An 11,014-nucleotide genomic window follows, 5' to 3' on the forward strand; every position below is an offset into this window, starting at 1 on the left:
GGGCGTCGAAGTCGGCGTGTCAGCAGAATCGAGCGCTAGGGCGAGACTGACTCGACAAGGTCGCGAGCGGCGTCTTATCTAGAGTGAGTCACTATCTCGAAGATTCGGCGGAGAAGGTTCGAGCGTAGCGCGCTCGCGGCGAGAATGAACACGCACTTTCTAGAACAACATAAGCAGGGATAAACGACAGAAGTTATGTCCGGAGCAAGAATGAACGAGAACTTTCTACAAGTCCGTGACCCTGCGCGCGGCATTATCCCCCCCTTTGAAAAGTGCATCGTCCCGATGCAGCACAAAACGAAGAACAACAAACAAAAACAAATCCAAAACAAAAAGGCAGCAGAATCGCGAGTCGCAGTTCACAGTTCACAGTTCACCCGTCGACGAGAGTGGAAAGTTCTATCGTTCGTAATACGGCTTCAGCCGGACGACGTGCACCACCTCGGGTCGCGGCTGACGTCTTGCAGATGGGCGCGTTCCGTCGGGTAGAACTTCGTAGTTCAGATCGCCGAGGCGTCGAATGATCTTGTAGGGTCCGAAATAGCGTTTCAGAAGTTTTTCGCTGAGACCGCGACGACGTATTGGTGTCCAAACCCATACCCGGTCTCCGGGTTGAAAGTGGACGTCCCGGCGACGAAGGTTATACCGGCGTGCGTCGACTCGCTGTTGGTCTTGAATCTTGACCCTTGCCAGTTGACGAGCTTCCTCCGCGCGCTGGGAGATGAGTTGAGCGTCGTCGTTGACATCACCGGTTGGCACGTGAGGCAGCATGGCGTCGAGCGTCGTGGTAACCGTTCGGCCGTGTACCAGTTGGAACGGTGTCATTCCCGTGGTTTCTTGAACCGCTGTGTTGTACGCAAACGTGACGTACGGCAGCACCTCGTCCCATGTCTTGTGCTCTACGTCGACGTACATGGAAATCATGTCGGCGATGGTTTTGTTGAGTCTCTCCGTCAGCCCGTTGGTCTGCGGGTGGTACGCCGTGGTGCGACGATGGCTGGTGTGGCTGAGACGAAGGACTTCTTGCGTCAGCTGGGCCATGAAGGATGACCCGCGATCTGTAATCAGTACTTCAGGTGCGCCGTGTCGAAGGAGAATGGACTCGACGAAAAATTTGGCGACTTCCACGGCTGTTCCCGATGGCAGGGCTTTCGTCTCGGCGTATCGTGTAAGATAATCGGTCGCGACGATAATCCACCGATTTCCTTGCGTCGATGTTGGGAACGGCCCAAGCAAATCCATTCCGACTTGCTGGAAAGGCCTAGTCGGGGCAGGTATCGGCTGCAGGAGTCCTGCTGGCTTCGTCGGAGGCCTCTTACGTCGTTGGCACTCATGGCACGACCTTGTGTACAGATGGACTGTTTTCGGGAGTCTCGGCCAGTAGTACTTGTCACGAATCCGGGCGAGCGTCCGGCTGTAGCCAAGGTGTCCGGATGTCGGGTCGTCGTGGCAGGCTTCTAAGATCTCCTCTCGAAGGTCACTCGGGATTACCAGCAACCAAGGTGTGTTGTTGTTGCCGAAGTTCTCTTTGTAGAGTACACCTTGTCGGATGTACCCACGGCGTCATGACTTTTCGAAGGCGGCGGGAGAGCCTCCCACTCAAGACTGAGTAGTCTGCTCCGGTGTCCACGAGTGCCGATGCGTCGTGACCGTCGATGACGACGTTTAGATTGTTGGACACCGTTGCAGGGGCGTCGTAGCGATGCGTGGCGTCGGGAGAGTGGGAGCGCTCCGGCGTTCTTGGAGGCTCTTTACGTCGGTCGTCTTCGGCAACTCCACCTCCAGGGGTTGCCGCGCCTAGTTTCCCCGGCGAGGAGCGAGGGGCGACAGGCTTTCACGTCGGGGTCGGTGCATCGGCGAAGCTGGACGTCGTGGCGATGGCGACCGGAACTCTCGGCGGGACGCAGGCTCGGGGGACTGGGGTCGTCGCAGGTACTCGTCGATCTCCCGAGGGCGTTCACCACACCGGGGGCGCGGGTCGTTTGGGTGGAATCCGCGCAGCCCGAGTCGTCGGTATGGGCATCGGCGGTACACATGGTCGGCTTCCCCGCAGTGGTAGCAGAGCGGGCGTCGGTCGGCCGTTCGCCACACGTCGGTCTTCCTCGACGAGGGTTGCTCCGGGCGAACGTCGTGGACTTGTCCTTCCTGGCGTCGAGGATACTGTGGCATCGGAGGGTCTCGCCGGGGTGGCGCCGTGGTCTGGCGGTTAGCTTGCGGCGATCTTCGGGCCATGGCGGCGTAGCTCAAAGTAGGCTCCTCTGGCGTCGTCGTTTTGATCGGAATCTCAGGTTGGAAGGCTCGGTGGACTTCCTCTCGGACGACCTCGGCGAGCGACAGGGACGACGAGCGATCCGTAGCGGGGAGCATCTTGCGGATTTCTTCCCGGACGACTTCACGGATGATGTCACGGATGCCTGGGAGGTCGGTACCAAGGTCGTATCCGGATGTCGCCAGAGTAGTCACGCCAGGGTGCCGCTCGTAGTGTCTGGCGCGTGCTAGTAGCGCACGCTCCATATTCGTCGCCTCCGTGACGAACCCGTCGACAGTTATCGGAGGATTGCGAATGAGACCTCCGAATATCTCGCTTTTGACACCCCTCATCAGGTGTCGCAGCTTCTTCTCCTCTGTAGCCTGAGGATCGGCGCGGGCGCTCAGGCGAAGAACATCCTCAACGAAGCTGGTGATGCTTTCATTCAGACCTTGGGTTCTTGTTCGAAGGATGTCTTCGGCCCTCTCGCGTCGGTGTTGGCTGGTAAACGTCTTCACTAGCTCTTGCTTGCACACCTCCCACGAGGTTAAAGAAGCCTCGTGGTTCTCCAGCCAGTACCTTGCAGTACCTTCCAGCGAGAAGTAAAGGTTCTGCAAGCAGTGCTCAGCTGACCACCCGTTATGTCGGGCCACACGTTCATAATGTTGCAGCCAGTCCTCGATGTCCTCGTGGGTGTCTCCGTGGAAAGGCGTCGGAGTTTTGGGTGCGACGGGCAGGTATACGACGCTGGCGGTGGACGGGTTCTGGGACGACTGGCTGTCCATCGTTGGCCTCGTTGGCTGCTTAGTCTTGGGCGGTAGAGGTCCGAATTCCGGGTGTAGACCTTGGGTGCGACGACTGAACCGGATCTCGGAAGTGCTTTCGTCGGTTCTTCGCGGGCTAGGCGTCGGACTTGCACTGTGGGCCCTCGGAGGGGTACGCGGCAGGGGCATGCGTTACCCAGCACCTCCACCAGAATGTCACGGGTGGTGACCAGAATAACAATAAATCAACAGGAAGAAATAAACGTTTAATGTGGCGAACTTGTGCCAAAAAAAAATAAAGAGGGAAACAGAAGAAAGCAGAGCGTCGCGGGCGTCGAAGTCGGCGTGTCAGCAGAATCGAGCGCTAGGGCGAAACTGACTCGACAAGGTCGCGAGCGGCGTCTTATCTGGAGTGAGTCACTATCTCGAAGATTCGGCGGAGAAGGTTCGAGCGTAGCGCGCTCGCGGCGAGAATGAACACGCACTTTCTAGAACAACATAAGCAGGGATAAACGACAGAAGTTATGTCCGGAGCAAGAATGAACGAGAACTTTCTACAAGTCCGTGACCCTGCGCGCGGCAATATCGTAATGTTGTTTTTTCACAGATTCCTTGCAAGAACAAGTGTGGCACAACTCGAAAAAACAGCATGATATCAAAGCAATGCAGAACGTAACGTGCCCTCAACGTCTAGACTCCAGGCAGTCATTTAATGAAAAGTTCACTCGTCTATGGGTTGGTAAAGAATTTCCTGCGCAAAGTCCACATGCCTCTACAAAACTGTCTCCCCTCCCCCTCCTGCTCCTCCTCCTCACCCCCCTCCCCCCCCCCCCCCCCCCCCCCACCGCGGCGGAGGCAGGCACATACATTTGTAATAGAGGAGTTTGCTGAATCCTGGCATAACCCTTCGAAAACACTGTAAGCAATATTTTATTTGCCAGATACCGACAAGCACAATGTTTTTCGAAATATATTAGCCATGAGAACGAACACAACCGCTGGTGTAGTTGCAGCGTGCTGATTGACTGCTGTGTCTCTCCGTGACGTCACAGCAGTGGCGGATCCAAGGGGGAGGCGGTGGGGGCGATCGCCCCCCCCCCCCCCAAACGCCTTGCCAGGCAACGCCCCCCCCCCCCACCCCCTTCCCCGGGGGGTTCTTCGTCAGCTCGAAGAAAAAACGTAAGCAATCGACGCGAAGGACAAAAGATTACAACAGCGGTGGGCGGACGCGCCTGCTGGGCGCTTCCACAGTGGGGTTTACCTCCGTCAAGGTCACGTCTTCCCCGTCAGGGACGGCGCCAGGAGTTTCGAAGTGGAGAGACAGTGGGGAGGCGCACCAAATGTCAGGGTCCTCGACTGCAGGCACACTTCCAAACAAGGCCAGCACTTGGAGAACATAATAGCGCTTCACGACAGGGACGAAGGGTAGGAACGAGACAACACAATGTGGCCAGCACGTCGAGCACGGGGGGAAAATACCTTCAACATATCTAGTCCCGTTTCTCTCTCTCTCTCTCTGTCTCCCTCTCTCTCTCTTTGGAGGTTGTCTGCGAAAAATTTGTGCCCTGAAAGCTCCCAAACGCAGACGCCAAGCAGCCTTCCTCAAGGGTACGATCCCTATACACTGCGGATTATCCTTCCTCTCTAGCGGCCGCCTTTTCATCACTTTTCGTTTGATGGTTTCTTCGTGGTTCTGGGCTTGTCTTTTGGCATGCCTTTTTTGGCTTGCTTTGAGATGCTATCGCCCGCGGGCTCACTAAAGGTATCTTATTGGCACGGTGTGCTCATTGCCAAGGGAAGTGCGGACGGGACGTACCAGGAGGAGACGTTCCAGGGGGAAGGGGGGGGGGGATGCAGCTTGTACAACCAGGTGACCAATTGCTTTTCTTGTCAACTGATAGAGGCAGCAAATGCTCTGGGCACAGTGTAGTCTCGGTCTGAGCTTCTGAAGACGCTCCGGACTTCCCCACGACCTTGGCTTAAACATAAGCCCGCTTTCGTCCTCGTCTCCATCCTTCACTGAGGATCAGCGCCGCAGCGCGGAATACAGAAAGAAGCCGACGAGCGCCAGAAGGGGGAGATGTTTCCTCTAATGGGCTTCATACTGCCTGCGGTACGACTTCTCGTGGCGGGAAGCTAATAGGGAATTCTAGTAGACCGTTTTTCTCCTCCGCTACGTTATCCCCGAAGAAAACACCGCAGCTGCGCATGCGCACCGCCAGCTTTGTCTGCATAGTTCAAGGTCTTGCGGCGGATTACGGAGCGCTATCCGGGTGCTTAGCGGGCTCCGGGAACGGTCTACTACAATTCCCCAATAAAAGAAAGATAAACGGTACGAGCACTCTAAAGGCTGGAGGCTGCTTACACGGGGTCCTCAAGCCGACGCCGTAGGCATTTATTTGTATACAATGCCGTTTCAACTTAGGGTGGCGGGACATATTTTAGGAAAGGCGCCCGCTACCCCTTGTCTCCCCTTGGCACCGTCTTTACTTTTTGAGTTAAACGCGGCTTCTGTGGATTTACGGCAGAGCTTTCGCGCGGCTTTGCAGGAGCGAATATGTGTGTGTCGAACGGAACAGAGGCGGGGCTTGCTGGCTTGCAACTGCGGCTTCGAGTTCCCTACCTAGGGGCTTGGAGAAAACGAGCCCTTTCAAAGATGCGACAATACAGAAATTAAATAGACAGTGCCTGTGCCTGTTCGAGTGAACACTGACTCCCAAACATCCATGCTGCAGTCGTGATCGGCCTTTAGCCCAGTTGAGATTCGCCGACCGGACAACCGCTCTGCCCCATCATATCTCTGCACCTGTCCTCTCGACCCTGACGAATGAGCTAACTACCCAGAAACAAGTAAGTGTTCCTTTCATACAGAAAATATCCAGACGAAGTGCAATTGAATATAATTTGGAAGGATCCATTGCTGGTTTAAGGTCTTGCCTAAGTTTAAAAGTTATAGTTGCCGAACTGCAACATGCTTTCAAAACTATTCAACAATTATTCGCTTTCGTTCTCTTGAGTTGCATCCAGAACACGTGAAAGCACGAGTTTGGGTTGGCAATGCCGCATGTGCTGCGCTCTGGACATTCCAAATATACGGCGAACAACCGACAAACTTGGCTGGCAGCGTTCGTTTCGCTCGCTGCGTCAACAGTGTTTTGACGCCGCGAGCAGCGTCGAAGCCGCCGGGCCATTTTCGTCGCTTGTTTGCAACGTACTCGCTCCATTGAAGCAACCGGCGACAATGAAAATTATGTTTTAAAACCACGTTCTGCATTTTGGCACTGAATATAAATTTCTAACTACTATGCCAAGCTTAATCTCAAAGAACAGCCGAGTTTTAGATTAAAACGTTTTTCCCATTGTCATTAGCTCTCTCCGTACATGCTCTGCGGGTGTAACGGGAATACATAAATATTCAAGCAAAAGGAGCCCAAAAGTTGTAGCCCCGCCGGGGATATCTGAGCCATCAAGTTACACTGTCTGCAGTTGTCACCGCCGCTATAGCACCAAACATTCATCCCCAGTAGTTAAACTTTTTTTTTCTATTTCTAGCACGCTGCCACGCGAATGGAGTAATCCCGTTTCCTATAAACTACAAAATTCCCTGCGTTATGTTGTTCAGAAAGGACAGTGCCACCACAATTTTCTAGATACTTACCTATGGCGTGGTCACCCGAAAGGTTTTAATTCAAAGAGTGCATCCCCGACAGTTAAACCGATACAAAAGCTCTCAAGATCTATATCATGTTATCATAGTTTAGTAAAAACGATAACTCCACCAAAAATATAAACACTCCCCCCCCCCCCCCCCCCCCGCCGTTTTACACCGAGGAACCGCCCCCCCTAAAATGGAGGTTTGGATCCGCCCCTGCGTCACAGTGAGAAAAGCGACCTTGTTCCCGTGATATTAGGATCGCACGAATTAAACTGTACGCACAGTATTCAAAGACCAAACAGAAAGAATATTTGAAGTTAACATCAGCCATCACCGAGCCGTTCGAAAGGCGACTCAGAAAAAAAATATCTCCGCAACGTCCCGGAGAGGGACCACCAAAGGGAGCCACACAAACTTCTAGACGGTGATTAAAATTTTACTTAATAAATTAACTATACTCAGTAACAATGCAAAACACACTGTGTCTTTCTATTGGATTACTGATCTCCAGTGCGTGCTTGTTGCCTCCCGTCATGCTTTGGTTGGGCGTATACAGTTCGAACTCACGTTGGGGGTGAAGCAACTGAAATGCCCTTCTCTTGCGCGACATAATCGGCAAACCAACTCTAGAGAGATGAAGCGTGCAGGATCTCACAATGCCCCCATAGACAGCACACACCTCATTTGGGCACGAGTGGCAGTTCACCCAACAGCCCTGAGCCCTGTTACCTAAGCGGCAGATAGTCTTGCAAGAGTGCTCTGGCAGCGGGGCGTACCTCAGCTGTGTGCTCTGATGCTAAACTAAAACACGAACAAGCTTGCACGATGAGTAAGCTTTTTCACCATTGTAAAACACATATATTTTCAGTGTCAGTATATTTAGAGGTATTAGGAAGGTATTGCTTAAAGCCATCTCCACTCAGGACCGCGCTCTACGCTTTTCAACATATCGTAATGTTGTTTTTTCAGAGATTCCATGCGAGAAGAAGTGCCACCTGGCAAAACACGAAAAAACAGCAGGACATCAAGCCAACGCAGAACGTAACGTGCCCTCAACGTCTAGACTCCAGGCAGTCATTTTTGAGAGGAAACCTCACGGATGAAAAGAAGAACGCGTTCTACGCAGACTTATGCGAAGCCTTATGGCGAATTCCACTGGTCGTTTTGGAGCGCGCCGGGATCGACTTTTCTGAAGCGAGCCTATTTAACTGGGCGATCGGGATCGAGACCGATGTGTTTCACTGGTCATTTTGGATTAGCTCCCGCTTCAGATCTAGATCTGGATCCGAGAAAAGTCGCTCCGACGATTTTGGGGGATTCAACCGGAAGCCAGCCGGTGCCATCGGCGCACACACGTGACTTCTTTGTCGTGGGGCATCTCGACTGATCTCGCCCATCTCGCCTCAGAAGAAGAAGAAGAAGCACGACGCGGGCTGGGCTCCTAGATTGTCTCGACATCAGAAGAATTTGTAATGGCCGCTTGCTTACCCCTTGGCTCGACAGCCGGTTCGTTTTCCAGGAAGAAGAGAAGGTATTTGCCGCCCTACGAGCATTCCGGTACTCTTTGCTAGAAGCGCCTGAGCCATTCCTGCCGCTCGTGCGTCGAACACGTGTTAGCGCCGCGATTGCGAAAACGTCTTCGAAACGACCGCGGCGGCCGCGGAAAGGGGATTCCCGGGCAGTTGAATGACGGGAAGGCATCCGCCGATCCCGGAGCAGTGGTCATGTTCCACAGGGGATCCGTAAGCGCGCGACCCCATTCGGATCGTGTGCTCCAGTCCGGATCTGGTCAACTGATTCCGGCGCGCTCCAAAACGCTCAATGGAATTCGCCATTAGTCGCCGCTCATATTCCTTGGGCGAAAGTAGAAAACCTAATTTTCAAAAATTCTTACAAAAATACTCGAGTCATGCTGTACCAGGCTGTAGTTGAGCCCCCCCCCCCCCCCCCCCCCTTGTTGGTGCATAATACTAAAAAAAGGCCAGCTGAACTGAGGAAAATAGAATATAGAGAGAGAAAGAGACAGGCATACCGCTGGACTACCAACTGTGGTTTAATACTTCCTCCTCTTTCTGAACCTTGACTTTGTGTTGTTTTTTTTTTCTTTTTTTTTTCTTTTTAAAACCCACATAAATCACCGCTTATATCTGAAACCTAACTAAGCTAAAATTTGAATCACCCGCACTTCACCGGGTCATAAAACACCGCAAATATTGTTTTTCTTTGGTATTGACCTTGATTGATGGCTCGCTGACGCACGTGGCTTCGTTTTCCTCGATGGCTAAAGTTTCGAGCGTCTCTCGTGCACACTGGTTCTTGTGTTTTGCGATGATGGTAACGCTGTTGAACTCTGCACTGCACGCACAGTTGTGGCAATGTGCCGGTAGATGACCTGCATTTGTGCCTTTTAATAGAGTGCCTTCATACACAAGCGCGCTTTTGCTTGAGTGGTGACATCTCAGCCACTTTTCCGCCCAATCGTTTTTTAATGCATTTTGAAGTGTGTGAAATCCGGTGTCTCTCAGCTCGAGCGCGTAGCTTTGGCTAATGCATAAACGCCATTTTACCGCCCAAGTCACGCACCGAGTGCGCGAGAGCGTCACGCGCTGGCACATTCAGGGCAACAATGGATGTCTTCACCCTGAAACAGACAGACATGTAGGCACCCTACCTTTTAACGATTCTGCGTGTTCTCTAGTCCAGTCGTTGAGGCATCTACGAGTTTGGCCAATGCAACACTTGCCACACGATAAGGGAATGTGATAAACAATCCACTTTTCACATGGGGCGTGTCGTGTCCTGTGAGCGATGCTGTAGGTTTTCATGTGGTTGGTGTCCTTGTTTACCTTACGGCACATTGAGTAGGTTTTGTTCGGCGCAGAACACACAACTTTGATGTCCTGCCTCGCAGCTATCTTTTTTAACTTGTGTGTTATCACATGAATGTAGGGTAATATTGCAATATGTTGTTTATCTTTTGTTGGCTGCGCTCCACCTATGCCTGATGTCTTGCACTTCAGTTTTGTGGAGATCTTTTCACACTCGCTGACCAAGAGAACAATCGGACATCCAGAGTCTCGTAAACGGGAAATTTGTCTTTTAAAACTGGACTCAGTATTACGGTGACACGATTTGTTTAAGGCCGATAGAAGAGCGGTGTTTGCAACACTTCATTTTATGGTTTTGGAATGTCCTGAATCAAGCGGAAGAAACCCTCTGCTTGACCTGGGTTCATACGTCCAGCAAACGTGCCTATCTTTAAATTCCAGTTTAAGATTAAGGAACTTGATACCCCTATTCACGGGTAGTCCAGCGGTGTGCCTGTCTCTTTCTCACTCCATGTTCTATTTTCCTAAGTTCAGCTGGGCTTTTTTAATATCATAATGTACCGTCAGAGTCGACCCTGCGCAAGAACTACCTGCGGCCCATGTACGAGAAAACACTGAAGAAAATCAGAGACGAACTTGGGGACTCGTGCATTTGAGTCTCCGTAGACGAAACGACAGATGCGACTGGACACTTTGTCGCGCACCTCGTAGTTGGGAAGCTTGCAGCAAACGAGAGAACAACACATTTTCTTGTTTGCTCCAAGACGCTAGAAAGAACAAATGGGGAGACCGTGGTGTACTTTGTCAACGCGTCTGCTATATTCTACTGAATTGGAAGACAGCAGGGTGTTGCTATTTTACACGGATGCGGCGGCTTATGTGCACAAAGCTGCCCTTGTCCTGAAGGCTTTCTGCCTGCGGATGCTCCGCATCAGCTGCCTTGCCCGCGGCATTCACCGTATTTGCGAAGAGCTATGAAAATACTTCAAGCATGTAAATGATCTCGTTGCTGCTGTGACGGCTGGGTTCCTTAAGTAACCGTCTAGTGTTTGTGCATTTAAGGAACAGCTACCAGGGGTGCTTCTTCCACCAGAGCCCATCGGTTCGCGGTGGGAAATGTGGCTTAAAGCTGTAGAGTATTACAGTACTAACTTTGCAGGTGTGGAGATGGTCTTTAACGGTCTTCCAGTAGGTGATAGTGTCTCAGTCAGAAAGGCTCAAGATATCCTGCAGCGCGAGGACACTCTCGTAGGTGACCTGGCGTATTTGTGCTCCAATTTTACTTTTCTGTCGGACACAATCAAGAGCCTCGAAGGTGCTGGCGAAACTCTGGTTCGGAACATCGGGCTCATTTCTAAAGTTCAAGAACGAGTCGACGCCATCCCCGCAGGCCCCGCTGCTAGTTCGTTCAAAGCTTCATTCCGTCTTGAGCAAAAATAGTGAATTGTCTGTAGTCTAGGAAGTCTCGAAGGTCCTCACCGGAAAACACTCCAGGCTACCAGAGGCTGAGAAGCATTGC

The 11,014-nt window shown here is 52.2% G+C and overlaps 1 pseudogene; it reads left to right on the forward strand.

Moving 5' to 3' along the window:
* Positions 1–7,492: 7,492 nt before the first annotated feature.
* Positions 7,493–10,325, forward strand: LOC120849415 (annotated as a pseudogene).
* The last annotated feature ends 689 nt before the right edge of the window (positions 10,326–11,014 follow it).

Source organism: Ixodes scapularis, unplaced genomic scaffold (assembly GCF_016920785.2).
Source record: "Ixodes scapularis isolate PalLabHiFi unplaced genomic scaffold, ASM1692078v2 PGA_scaffold1__304_contigs__length_218370807, whole genome shotgun sequence".
NCBI classification, from domain to species: Eukaryota; Metazoa; Arthropoda; class Arachnida; order Ixodida; family Ixodidae; genus Ixodes; species Ixodes scapularis.